The sequence below is a fragment of the Podarcis muralis genome, chromosome 1 (genome assembly GCF_964188315.1).
Source record: "Podarcis muralis chromosome 1, rPodMur119.hap1.1, whole genome shotgun sequence".
Lineage (NCBI taxonomy): Eukaryota > Metazoa > Chordata > Lepidosauria > Squamata > Lacertidae > Podarcis > Podarcis muralis.
Window position 1 is genome coordinate 77,312,070 of NC_135655.1, and position 14,549 is coordinate 77,326,618.

The 14,549-nt window shown below is 43.4% G+C and overlaps 1 protein-coding gene across 3 annotated transcripts in view; it reads left to right on the forward strand.

Moving 5' to 3' along the window:
* The window catches only part of HRAS (HRas proto-oncogene, GTPase), a 61,688-nt gene extending 58,172 nt beyond the window's left edge, over positions 1 to 3,516 (forward strand). For all 3 annotated transcript variants that reach the window (XM_028735644.2, XM_028735624.2, XM_028735632.2), the window contains exon 6: positions 3,234 to 3,516. The gene's annotated coding sequence lies outside the window, so the exon portion shown is untranslated. The remainder of the gene's footprint in view (positions 1 to 3,233) is intronic.
* Positions 3,517 to 14,549: the final 11,033 nt, after the last annotated feature.

Consider the following 14,549-nt stretch of genomic DNA (forward strand, 5'->3'; position numbering starts at 1 on the left):
GCCGATTTTGGGGATGCCTGAACTAGATGGTGTCCCTCAGGTATTTTGGAAGGGGTAGGGTGTGGCTGGTGCAGTTTTACAGCCTGTGTTTTACAGTTCTAAAGCAATTAAAAGTGTGTTTTGATCACAATTACTAGGGGAGATGCTTCAGACTAGACTGGCTTACTGTCAAAGATGAGTATGAATATCTACATTCACTGTATGGAACTTAATGTATAATCTTCCCTTCCTGTGTAGCTGAGCAGTAAGCAGAGCTCTTCCCTTCTCTATGGAAGCAGCAGCTTGTGTGTTGCTTTATATAAAAAAATGACACTTAATTCTACTCTGCCTGAAAAAATTATGACGGAAGAGTGAATGGATGTCAAGTCAGTTGGGATCTCCCAGCAGACCCCATTCTTGAGCTATACCTAGGGCAGCTATTGTTGTTTTAAAGGGGGGTTTCCAGATGTGCAAATAATCCAGATGTCTGAGAGCATTTCCTCTGGCCGGGGTTGTGAGTTGGGTTGGGTGGGGGGCCATTTCCTGTTCTTTTGCTGCTGAAAGTGCACAGATGAATCCCAAACGCTCCTTAAACTGCCTGCCCTGAGAGAGATGCTACTGCCAACAGCTTGTGGGGAGGAGAAAGCCCTGTTCTTGCCAAATGTGTGTTCCTTTCAACACCCCCATTCACTACCCTCGTTGTTTGTGGAATGTCAAGGTTTGGCCTTCCTGAACTCCCCTCTTTCTCTCTCTTACTAGAAAGCTGCACCAGTGAGGAGTGCATAACTTGGCAGTATGCTTATAGGTGTGGTCCCGACTCTTTTGTGGAGGAAATGGGAGCTGGTTTTCCCGTAATTATCTGCAGTGCAAATGGGATCCAGCTTTATGTTGGACAGCATCTTTCTGAAAAAGCAAGCTGTCCTCATAAGACTTTGGAGAATTGCATAAGCAGGGGTAAAGCTACAGGAAGTGTGAGGTCTAGGATTCCTAAAAGGGGAGCAGTGGAGTGACAGGGTCATGCAAAAGAATAGCTTTCCAGCTATAGAAAGCTTCTTGCAAGTTTTTATCCCACCACCACAGGTCCTATCTTTACAGAAGGTGAATTCCCTTTTTTTGGTTGCCATGCTGTCTGTTTATGTAGCATTTGTGTCTTGTAATATCCCTATCTTCCAGCGTTTCATATTAGAATTGCATATTATGTTTAATGCTGGGAACAGTGTTTGGGCGCTGTGGCTATATTTCCTTCCTCTTTGCCCTAATGATGGCCAAAAAATAATAATACTGAATTTGGGCCATTTCTGTCCACCTGACCTGTGTCCAGCCTCATCTTATATCTGCTTTGAGAAAAGCAGCTTAACACTGTATGGTAGACCCAGAAGGATGAATATATATTATGATAGCCAGGCCTTAGCCTTCTTCATAGATAGCTCAGTTGGTAGAGCATGAGACTCTTAATCTCAGGGTCATGGGTTCAAGCCAAAAGGGTTTCCTGCATTGCAGGGGTTGGACTAGATGATCGTAATTTTCCCTTCCAACGCTGCAGTTCTGTGATTCTAAGCTGCCCCATGTGTATGCAGAGTTCAAGTCTGCCTTCTGAGTTTCCAGAAGGGTGGTACTTCAAGGAAATGAGAGGGCAGCCACACATGCATTCATCTCTTCATTGGCCAACACAAAGCAGAGCTGAGATCATAGTGGACTTAAAGCCGCCTTCTGTCTTCTAGTATCAAAGTAGTAGTAGCTGTGAGACAGCAGAGCCATTCCCAGTGCCGTAACTGAAGGGATCAGCAGACAGTAGCTGTCCATCCTTTGGATAGTTATTTACAAGGCTAGCGTTATGCACTAAAAACAGGTGATGGTACTGTTACTGCTAAAGCACGTGATGGAAGGCATCACAGATTGGGCCATGCATTCTCTCCAGATTTGCCTATATTGGAATCCCATGGCTAGGCCAATATCCACATGCAGCAAACACTGTATGCTCAGTGGATGGGTAAATCAAAGAACTTGGGTAATGGACTTTAAGAGTCACAGCATCATCCTGAGGATACTAAAGAGTACTGCACCCATTTCTCCTGCAAGAAATGGAACCTCAATGAGAAGTTCAGCATTACCAAATATTCTACAATTGCTGACCCAAACTTTTCCCCTTCATATTCCTAGTTAAATGTTGATGCTATTTTTATACTGTTTTTTAAATTTGCTATGCTTCTTAAAACAGCACAGCTCAATGGTAGCGAAAGATGAGATAGGCATGGCCAAGTGACTGGAAATTAAAGCAGTCTTGATGCTTTCTGTGGCCAGCTGGTGTTGTAAGTTGACTGACAAAGAGTCTCCACTGTGACATCATATTTAAGCCAACCTGTTTAAGCCAACCTATCACCAAAACCAGCAGGTATTGAATGTCACACATGGGAAGCTTTTAAGCCACTGCAGCCAATGCCATTCTTTTTCAAGGGAGACCATTCACACAGCCGCCTGTAAATCATTGAGGGGCAATGTTATATACATGAACATGGGAATCTGGACTTAAATCTGGTTTAGGAAGAAACTGACTAATTCAGACTTCTTCCCAGAAGAGAGCCATTGCTATTAAAATGCTGGCAAAATTTAGTGAACTTTGGGTTGTGTTCATATGATTCCCTGCTGCTCTCCCATCCCATTGACCCAACCCTTCTTAGCTTCTTCGTGGTTGCTGTGTCATGTGCTTTCAAACCATGCCATGAAAAGTTGGAAGGAACTACAGTCAGTAAAAGTTGGGGGGTGGGGAGAATTCTCAGTAGCTATTAAGTTCAACACCCCAAAATGCACTTGGCACTAAGCAATTTGCCCTGTTGTGTAGTAGGTAGCTTTTTAGCAGCTGCATGAACTTACTGCTCTGCTTGTCAAGAGTCAGCTGTAACAGAGCACCATCTTATTCTAAGCATTAGCTGTTTGCTGCAGAAAGGCCGCTCCATGAGTGGTAACATGCCTCAGAGTTGCTGCAGCCACAGAGTCCACACCATCAAACCTTGAGAAAAGAGCACACTGGAGAAAACCGTGTCATAGAGCTGCTTTCTCCAAAGCAAACTGCCCCCCCTCTGGATTTCTCTTATTCTGCAAAGTTATTTTCTGTGTCTTTGGGCATTGTTTAAAACAGTGTAGGAAGAAGGCAAAGTGTCCGTTTAAAGGTTTCTGAAGTGTGTTATATATTGGGAAACCATGTGTGCTTAAGGAAATGGTGAGCTGTTCTAATATCTGTCTTCTCTATTCACCAGCTGACCAGACTGTGACTTGGAGGGATTTCCACTGTGTGTAGTGCAGAGACAGAGGCGACATGAAAGAAGAATCAAGTGGATTCAAGGGAAGGGGACAGACGAGATGGTGTCTGCAGGCCCCAAGAGCTCTGCACAGACTGTCTCAAAACTTCACCAAGGCCTGCAATGAACTGTTTTTTATTTTTATTTTTGAAACGCTCCTCTCCTCTCCTTGCCTCCCTCCCCCTCCTGGCAACTTGTACAAAGCCACAGATGGAAGTAAATTATTGTATGACGGTCTTGACACTGGTTTCTGCATCTCTGTCCCTGTTCCCGAGGATTGACTGGCATTGCCTGTTCTTCTGGAGCAGGCACTGGCAGAGGGGAGGGGGAGGCCCATGCCGAGCAGCCAGGCAGGTCGCTGCTTCAGCCTCTTTGAGCTCGCCTCCTTGGCAGGGGCCAAAGCCTAGTTGGAGCTGTGGCTGTGCCCTGGCCTGCTGCTTTTCTTTCAAGAAGCCTTTTACAGAAAGAGAGCAAATGTGGGTTGAGTGGCTCCACCACTGTATCTCAGAAAGAGAGTTAGCTGTGGCCTGCAGAAGATCATACCTCTTCAGAAAGCGTTGCCAAGAAATTCCACCCACTGACACTCTGCCATTCTATAGTGGTAGGGAATCTCTTTACTGGTCTCAGCCATTTCTGGGGGTGAGGTGGGGGAAGACATATAAACATACCTCCTTTATGAATGGATTCTAAGCCAATTCTCAAACTGCTGTTCCCAGAGTTGGGTTTCATTTACCTTTGCCCCTATTGGTTTACATTGGCATAAACATGGAAGACGATTCCTTCTCGTTGTTCTTGGCAATTGTTAATTCTCCCCTGCGCTAGAACAACCCAGTGAGTTTTCTCTGCGGAGAGTAGTTCTGCCTGGTGAAAGTTCCCTGCAGGCCTGGAGTGGGTGTGTGTGTGTGTGTGAAGAAAAGGAGAGAAGGGGGGTGTTCCTTTGCAGCATGTCACTCCCCCCCCCCCCTTTGTGGTGTTGGGAGGACTTGTGTGTATGTGTAAATATATAAATGATTATACAGCAGCTTGTTGATTGCAACTGAAGGATGTTTGATTCTCAGTTTTAGTCTCTGTGTTTCACTGAGCCCAACTTCGGTTTCATCCATTAATTACCTGATGGAGTTTGAAGGAGAGCAGCTCTTTCTTGTCCCTTTTGTGGGGGGGAGGGCATGGGGAGCTGTGCTGTCTTTCTTCCCCCGGAACCATTGTGTCTTATGAAGGGGTGGGGAGGGGTGCCTAATGGACAAGAAATGGTCACTTGTTGGCTTTCTTCTTTGTTGTAAGTTTGGCCATTTCCTGAGCAGTTTTTTATGCTTGTTGCCTGTGCTGGGGCTGACTGCATTGATGTGCTTGTTGCAAATCTTGTGAACTTCCTGGAGGGGCAGCTGGTCTCTGGAGGCACAGGAGTGTGTTTCCTTGTTCCTGCTCTGACCTCTTCTTTCCTTTGCAGCCGCTGTGCCTATGCTGCTGCATGCACAGCTCAAATTCCTGCTCTTCAGGTAGCAGCTCCTCTGTATTAATGTGACTGTACCAATTATACTTGCTGTTTTGTTAAAGGTTTTGCCAGTAAGATAGTCAAGCCAGATGCTCGGCCCTAGCTGAGCTAAGGGAAACAAGTTCCTTCCAATAATTAGGTGACTGGTGTGGATTTTTAAAGGGGGGGGGGGTCGATCCAATGTTGGAGGTGTAAAAGAGAACCCAAATCTAGCCTTAAATGTCATTAAAAAGTGTTGTTCTCAAAGGTGTGTTTATTTTTGAAGTTGACTATTTGCATGTTGCATCTCGCTGGTTTGATGCCTTTTTTTCTAAAGTTTGCCGAGTATTAAGTCACCTTTTTGTGCTGCATCTGAAGATAGGACCACACACTCTCACTCTTGACAACAAATGCTCAGAAATCTGTCCTATCTTAGTCCCACCTCCATGGTTGATCTTCTTGAACTGAGGCTGTCTTTGGGAGAGGGATAGCTGTTGCTTGGTAACAAAGATGACTCCATACAGTTGCATACTCTCTTGACAAATTATTATTATTCCTACCTTTGTGGATAACTTCTATTCTCTACAGCAGGGGTAGAGAACTTGTGGCCATCTACAGTTCCCATCAGCATGGCCAATAGCAAGTAGTTCAGCAATGTGGAGAAAGCTAGTTTCCTCACCCCATGCTACAGGTTTGTTGGATCATGCAACCTTAACAAGGCTACAAATGAACACTTGCTTGAGGCTACTACAAAAGCAGAAATGGTGAGCAGGATCTCCTATGGGGCTCTTTGCAATTACTTCTCATTATCTCAGTTTGGCATGGCATTTGGTGGGGAAAGCATCTTTGTACATAGGTCTGCTGTTCTAGACTGAGATACATGGGCACATAAGTGTGTACACATGCCTGGACAGCAGATAGTGGCTAGATATCCTACTATAGATTCAGAGCTGAGGACAGAGGCAGCCTCTATAGTTTTGCCATTTGTTATACAAGCACCTTTAGCAGAGGTATGATGATGGGAGAAATAAATATGGCACATGCAGCACAGCAAAGACAAAGCTGCTATTGTTCCTTGAATACTTTTTTTGGTTCCTTGAATACCTTTTTTACAGTGAGGTAAGCATGATGTGAGGTTGTCTAAACTGCTATATCACCACAGTCCCACCACAACAGATGTGCAGGAGGAGGCATGAATAATCTGACAAGAAGAGCGTTAGTTTTGCCCTGATGGTGGTCTTTATGCAGGCAGCTGGCACCAGGATTCTGAAGACAACAAATGGAACAGGGCCCTTATGCCTTCCTGTTTTCTAAACGTCTGTGAGTACAGTATTCCAACCCATAATTGAAGTTTGAGAGTGAAAGATTTACTAATAATTCTTAAAGAGCCCCCAGCACTTAGGGAAGAGGGGTTACTGTATGTGAATCCAAGTGAGTGACTTTTCTTTATGTAACTGATGCTGGATCTCTTTAGAGAGCAGAAGAAATTCCTTTCTGTCAAGGATAGCCTGCCTTGCTCCTGAATTCAACCAAGCTGGAGAAATCCACCTAAGAGCTGGCATAGGGAACTGGCTCATTTGTTACTGCCAAGCTTTAAAAAAAACAACCCCTAAAAGATGAGTGAGAAAACCCACATTTAAATCTAAATCACAGGCTTGAACAGCCGCAACCTTCATCTGTGAATTTTTCCTCCTTGCTATAGGCAGTGCTAGCCTGTTATGATAGAAATGTATCTAACAGAACAGACTAATGATAGGTTGAAATTGTCCAAGCTAAAGGAAAAACATAGGTTCTACAGCTGGGCTGATGAACAGGCTTCACTATTGTTCTGTTTTCCCTGCTGTTGCGTTTAAGTTAAAAATAGGACCAAGAGCCATGCTAGGGCCGAAGTCCACACCAGGCCCTACTTAGCAGCCATTATTCAGAACTGACTCATTGACTGATTAGCAACACAGGCAGGAACTCTTCACAAAGGGCAGGGGGGAAACATTGGCTACCACTAAAAAAAATAATTGGAGCACCAGGTTGCAAAAAGCATGTGAACAATGGATGTACAAGTCTTAAGGGCCTCCAGTGTAGTTAGCACTTTCCCTCTGAACCAGTTCAGAATGTTGCTGCTGTTGTCCAAAGTCTCTTGTTCAAACTCAGTAGTGCTGAGTCTAGAAGAGAGGACTTCTCTATCCCACCTCCCCCCCCCCCCAAAAAAAAAGAGATGTGTGTACTCATGCTTATTCCAGATGTTCTGGTTTGCTTGAAAACAATATATTGCGAACTTGAAGACAAGTCACAACATGGAAAAACTATTTTAAAAATCCAAAATGTCTAAGCAGGGTTGGGTAGTGCCCTCTTGTGGCTGCAGCAGTCTCTGCCTTCATCTTCCAATGGTAAGGGAAGTCTCTCTGCAAGTTGTCTCCTGTTCCACTTTCTAGGTAAACATTTGTGAGGAGGACAGACAGGGCACGGAGAAGTTAAATTTGCCCCCTGTGAGAGCATTTCTTGCTCAAAGCTTAAAGGGACGAATTGTAAGGAGCGCCTCTTGCTTTCAAGGGAGCTGATATGTAGGAGAACGTCATGGCACACAGTGTGCTTATTAAGAGAAGGCAAATGTAACGACACTTCCAGCTGGTTCTGCAAAAGTAGAAGCCAGCTTATTAAGCAAGCAATGCTAATTAAGTACTAGCTAAAACACTCCTGTGATACATAAAATCCTTCAGTGAGCACAGCAAGAATTCTTAAGTTATATCTTTTCATTTAAACTAGCAGGATATTTCCGTTAACCTAAACACATTCTCTGGACCTTTAGTGGCAAAGCCCCCCCCCCCCTTTTTAGCCAACTAAGACAGTAAACATATCCCACTTCAGCCACAAAGACAGACTTACATGCTGGAACTCCTCCATAGGAAAAAGTTGCACAGATGGAGGGAAAGATTGTAACCTAGCCTTCTTCCCAACTTCCTAGTTTCTGTGCAGTGAATTAAACCACCCGCTATGTCTGAACTGCAGACACAACAGTGGTTGGTTGTGGCAACTAGGCCTACATTAAACTCAAGGATTTATTTATTTTTAAGTACCCTATCCTTAGAACCAAATATTCCATTCAACACAAGTATCTGATGATTGCTGTTTTGAGAATCTCTCAATAAAGATTTCAGTCTCCCCAAGCAGCTTAGTGTGCTTCAAACACCTGTGCCCTTCCTCTCAGATTGCTTCCACGTGGTTACTCTCTCACATAGCAAGCAATTCAGAGGCGAATACCTGCTTGTGGAGCCTCCTCTGTGGTTCACACCCACACTTTAAAAAGCTGTCAGCACAAATGGCGACAGTGTGAAGACACCCACGCTGTGAGCACAGAAATGTCTGAAAGCATTTCAAAAGCAGCCTTCATCGATGGCACTTAAAATATGCAAACTTCCAAGGTTCACAAGGCGCTGCATCAAGCTGCAGAAAAAGAGCAGCAATGGCAGTGATTTTCACAGCCCATTCAGTAATAGCAACTGCAATGTTTATGTTTCCCCACTGCACTTGCATACAGTTCCAGTAACTTAAAACTGAAGAAAAAAGATACGCATTATTTAACTGATTTTGATTTTCGTTGCTTGAGACCAACATAGCAACCAATAACACAATACGCATCTTCAGGGACCTGTCATGTTATGCACGTCTTTTGCATTGGCTACTATTGCCTAAGAACATTAGAGCAGACTTGCTGTATCAGACATGAGGACTATCCAGCATCCTCTTCTCGCAATGGTCAACCAGATGAGGAAGAGGAGAAGAGTTTGGATTTGATATCCCGCTTTATCACTACCCCAAGGAGTCTCAAAGCAGCTAACAATCTCCTTTCCCTTACTCTCCCACAACAAACACTCTGTGAGGTGAGTGGGGCTAAGAGACTTCAGAGATGTGTGACTAGCCCAAGGTCACCCAGCAGCTGCATGTGGAGGAGCGGGGAAGTGAACTCGGTTCCCCAGATTACGAGTCTACCGCTCTTAACCACTACACCACACTGACTCTCTTGTAGATGCCTACAAGAAACCTAGAAGCAGCACAGGAACCCAGCAGCACTCTCCGCACTGCTGCTCCCCATTAAGTAGTATTCAGAGGCATAACGTCACCAATACTGGTGATAGTACACAGCTATCATGGCATTAATAGCTTTATCCTCTATGAAATTGCCCAGCTCCCTTTTAAAGACATCAGTCTTGCTGACCATTGCTAACGATACCTTGTGGTAGTGGATTCCATTTATGTCCTTTTGTCTTGAATCTTCCCATATTCCCTTTCATTGGATGATCTCATGTTCTAGTATTAACAAGGGAGAAAAAACTTACTTTCTCCCTGCCATGCATAATTTTATAGACCTTTACGTATCAGCAACGAAGAGCAAAGCTGGAATTAGCTGCTTATGGAAGAAAGCACAAAATCCATCTGAGATGCATGTGATTGACATCTGATCTGCACAGCAGAGGGGAATAATCTGTAAAACTGAAGAATTTGCAAATTATTGCCATCCTTGTAAATTATTGCCGTACTTTAAGTAGTGTTCTACCTTTTCAGAACAAGAAGCTCAATTGTGCATTTAGGGGCCCATTCCTTTGTCTTTTTAAAGGCTATATATATGTGGTTCTGTTGTGACCCAAGTTCAGTCAGGCTGTTATGCAGCAGCGAGTCATGACCCACCACTTGCAGACAATTGTTTTAGTTTATCGGGTCACAGGCCACAGCCTACAACTGTTGCATATTCTTAGCGTGAAGTACTATAGAAGCAGAAAACTAGAATTTGCCTGCCATCAGCCCAGAAAGGATATTAACCATCCAGGGACACACACACACACACACACACACACACACACACACACACACACACAAACAAACTTATAGTGCTGTCCACATGAAGGCAACTCCAAAGTTTTGGCACCATCCCAGCAAAAGATTACATGAAATCATTGCTCCCCAGCTACTACAGAGTGTCTCCAAGCAAAATACATCCTTAGCCAAGGGAATAGTGCTGACAAGCCATGATATAGCAGTGTTCCATGTTGGATACAAATATTACCTTTTAGGCTTGGCATACTTGGTGCTGCAATAGTTAGGCCAAATTTCTTCTAAGTAAGATTCATAGGATGAACAATGGTGAATAACTTCTAGTTCCCCTCCTCTTCACATGTAACTTCTTCCAGCAGCCATAGGAAGAGGCCCAGTGCCCATGGGAACTCTTGGTGCTCTCTAGCTGAGTGCCTTACCCAGCCCAGCCCAGCACAAGAGCTCAGCACAAGAAGAAATAAATCCACACGTGTCAAATTACAGAATCAATTTGCAGCCGTTTGTGCTAAAATTTAACTGTTATTACAACCATGTAAAACACAGCATTTGAACACTGTACAGTCCTTCTGGATCAGAATAAAAAAAGTGAATGGTTTTTGTTTTGCCCTCCCACCCGCCCACCCCAAGCATATACATAAAAAGGCATGAAAGCAATAATACAATACACGGAGTTACAGAGGAAGCTCTCAAGAAGTGTAAACAAGAATAGCAATTAAAATGTAATAATAAAAAAAGACAATGGCAGCAGAGCGATCAAAGTGCACAAAAGGACCAATCTACTGAACTGCAGAGGTTACAAGTTTCAACAATGGAAGAGTTTCCAGAACCTCCATGCTGAATTTCTGCCACATGGCTGTACTGTTTCTGCTCAAAAGTGTTGGATCTGATCCAACCCCTAGCTGAACATTAAAACTAAATACATCTCAGCTACATGCACACCATTTGGGATTGGGGTGGGGGAGGGAGTATTTTCCTGAGTTCCTAAAGAAATACTGGCTCCATTCCCCTTACTTAGGAAGGCTGTAGGAGCCATTCATTGTTTGCTATCGAGCAGGTGAAGTTGCTGTTTGCCTACTTGCACAAGTAAGCTTCTTTGCACTGAATATTCCACAGCCCCCACCAAGCACACACCTTATTTTCAAGGGAGATACTGTACTTGTCCTGTCTTGACTTACAGTGGGCATGCTCCTATAGCAAAAGGTGGCAAACCTGAATAGGAAATAATGGCATCAAAAGAAAAATACCACTAGCAAACCTCTCTAGAGCTCACTTCGCAACTAGAGGTGGTAAATGCATTGTTGTCCAAAAGTAGGAAGCATTAAGCTTACAAAACATCATGTAAAATAGTGCCTAAACTAGAGACCGTTGAAATCCAAGTAGCTTTCTGCATATGGCAGTCTAGTTTGTACAAGGGCATCCCTAATGTTGCTAGAATACTGGACAAAACGTTGCTCCTTTTCTAACTCCTTACTAGTCCTCTCCAGTTGAGAGAACATGAAAAACAGATGGTGTGATGAAAAACTACTATCTCGGTTAAATACCCTCTCGGTTAAATACCCACCTTTCCACGTAAGATGCACTGTACTAGTCCCTCTTGCATCCTGTTTGGAGTCTGTTTTACACGCTTGCATTATCTAATCCTCTTTTTTTGCTGCAGGCATCCCAGCTGAATTCTTTAGCATTCTGGTCCACTTCCATAATGTCTCAAAGGTCTTTCATCAGGAAATTTAATTGTGCTGTTAGAGCAGAATCAAATTGGTTTCCTATCTGCACGTGACGCTCAACTAAAATTTAGGGTGGAGAATTTCAGGCATGCGCACCAAGGTAAGCTCTCTTATGCCCCTTGTCACTCACACATTTGCTTTGGTCCCAGTGCCATTTCCAAGAGAGAGGTTGGTCGGATTTGAGGGAATTTCGGGGGGGGGGGAGTAATTCAGCAAGGGAAACAAAGTACTGTGCCCTCCTTTCTACTGTTCCCGTTTGAAACAACAGCTTCCAAACTAGAATTGGAACAGGCCACTGGCAGAGAAGAATGTTTGCATGAGCTTGACAACAAAGTCCCTCAACAAAGAGATTTAGACAATAACTGCAGATAGAGAATGCTTCCACCTGGGTTTTAACATGAGAATGCTGCACACGGGGAATGTTGCACATATGAACATCAGAGTTCCTACTGGGTAGGCATTGTTTATCAGTTTTTACCTGGGTGGCTGTACTGCCTAAGGAAATCGTACATTTTAAATACATCTAACATTAATTACTACTTCATCCAGGTTTTACTAATACCTGCACAACTGTTATTATCTGAATGCCTTTTCAGATAGTACAATATGCACTGTGACCAACTCCTATATGTAAAGTTACATTTTACATTTCTAATGTAAATAAGACAGTTACACCTCTAAAGCATAAACAAGATGGGTGGATAGCCTGCCTTATCCTCTAGGTATCTGCCTAACTTTGGGTAGAACCAGAGAGTTGATTTATACATTTTCCTAGTAACCTTACACATGGTTGATGTCTGCTGCAACTCCTCACAGAGGTCCCCCCCCCCTTGCAGTGATCTGTGGGTTGCTCAAGTTATTGGCTTGAGAAGTGTCATGCCTTAAGAAGGTAATACAAAGTCTGCTCCTCTTTAGGGATTTGCCCCTTTTAAGAAGCACACTGATTAAATAAAACTCTAGACATTTCCCGGATTTTGCTGTGTTTCAAGGAGAGTAGCCCAGCAAAGAATCCTGCATCTTTTGATCAATTGCATGGAGAAAAATGACTTGTCCTCCTTGGTTCACAGCAAATCAGGCCATGATACTGTCATTTTTAGAACTCCTTTACCCTTAACTCACATTTGTACTCCCACCCATTGTACGGAAAAGTTGAAAGTGTTAGAGCTTTCCTGCAAGGTCAGTTTAGTGAGTCGTACATGCATTGCAATTCTTTTTTTCTTCTGAAGATGCAAACAATCTGATCAGCATATGCAATCAATATAAAGGCAAAAAGTAACCCAATATTCTTAAGGAAGCCCTTAAGAGAAGCAGCTCATTGCCACGGGCTTATGACCAGAGGGGGCCGGGGGGGGGCAGAGGGACCATGAATACCCCAGTATGAATCAAGAGAAAAGGAAAGGCTCCAAAAGAAACAGCTGTAAAGCCAATGGGCTGGAGGAAAGTGACTAGTTCGTAGAGTATATTTGGTCCACAGCCTGCTCTGCTACAGTTCATTTTGTTTCAAAGTGTCCCTTGGTTCCTGTGCAGTTCTTTGGGAGTCTGCAGTAGACAGGGGCACAAAAAAGCTATGACAACGAAACAACAACAGCCAGCTTGGTTCTGCTGCTTGAAAAAGGACATGCACACAGATAGGCACCGTGGCTTGTCATCGTACCAGTCTATTACTGAACCATATAGTGCTCCAGAAATTAAACAGCTGATTTTGAGACCACACATTATAGCACTGCTCAGACACCTGCGGATGAACATTTTGAAGCCAGGAGTTGTACAAGGAAGAGTGTGGCATGCATTAATAATAATTTTTGAAAAATAATCTTAAACTTTAATTGGGCCACAGTCCTGTTCTCTGGCTGTCTGGTAGCCAAAGATCTAATTGAGGCAACACCTGCTGTTTCCACTAGGGTGCAGTGCTCTAAAGCTCAGCAGGGGCCTGGAATGTCGCCTTTCCGTAAGGTAACTATTGGCTGTCCTACTGCAATTAGCTAGAGCATATATTGTCCATTAGCAATTCTTTTTGTGGAAAATGTGCGTCACAAGTTCAAGGCATGTAGGTGCTAACTGGGATGTGCATTTGACAGCTGTGAAATATTTCTGGATAAGCACCTTTAAAACTAATGTATTGCATGATGACCTTAATTCTGATCGTACCTTGTTAGACTGAAAATGGAGGTACACATAAAAAATAATACAGAAATTGGAAGATCAGACTGGTAGAATGAACACATATTTGACTAAACAGGATCCCATCTTTTTCCTATTAACCTTTGCTCCAACTACAGCAAACAGGAGTCTTGTGTGCGTTGAGGGAAATCTAACCTAGATATCAACCGTTTTTCAACACTTTTCTTTCTGTTCTAGAAGCCAATGAGCAAAATGAAGACTTATCAGTCATTACCCTTGAAATACTATCCTGAAACGATTGATATACACAAACATTTTTCAGCAACTGTGCAGCAGTTAGGGAAGTAAAATGTAAAATTCCACACAAGCACAATCTTTGTCTTCCCCCATCGCCATTCTTCCTTTCCTTCAAGAACACTGCAAGAACTAACTAATCATTAGGCCTCACACCACCCCATGAGGTAAGAATTAAGGATTATTATTCCCTCTTCCCCATCTCACCAAAGGAAGAGGCAGACAAGAAGTTATACAAGCCCCTAAAATCATAAACAAAGCTACTGTGACATTAGAAGAATTCCTGGCTCCCAGGGCTAAACAAGTAACCTCTCCTTGTGGTTAGCAAAGGGAAGTTAGGATTGCCAGCTTCAGACTGCTTGCTTTGCTCCCTCACTTCTAGATAAAAATATTAAAAAGCAATAGACCATTCAAACAAGCAACTGTGCACTATCCAGTCCTTCACTTCAAACCAGACATCTGTTTAAGGAGGCATTTCTTGGCCCCAGGAGTGAAAACTAGATAATTCATTGAAAAGGCTGGGGGCAAATACTGATGGACAACAGCTCTGGAAAGAAGGTCAGGCATGAAGTATAAGCTTGTATTTGAAGAACCAGGCCTTAGGAAAGCTCCCTTCTAAAGCTATAGTTTTTAGGACTATACACATTCTTACAGCACACCTTACGTTCCTAGGAAAGGCTATCTTCTAAAGCTATGTTTTCTGTCTTGGCCACTTTGCATTTTGTTGACAGACAAATGGGCAAAGAATGGCATCAGGGATCTAGGAAAGTAAAGGCTGCAATCCTATGCACACTTACTTAGCAGTAAGCTCCAATGAACTCAGTGGGCTTATGTCTGTGT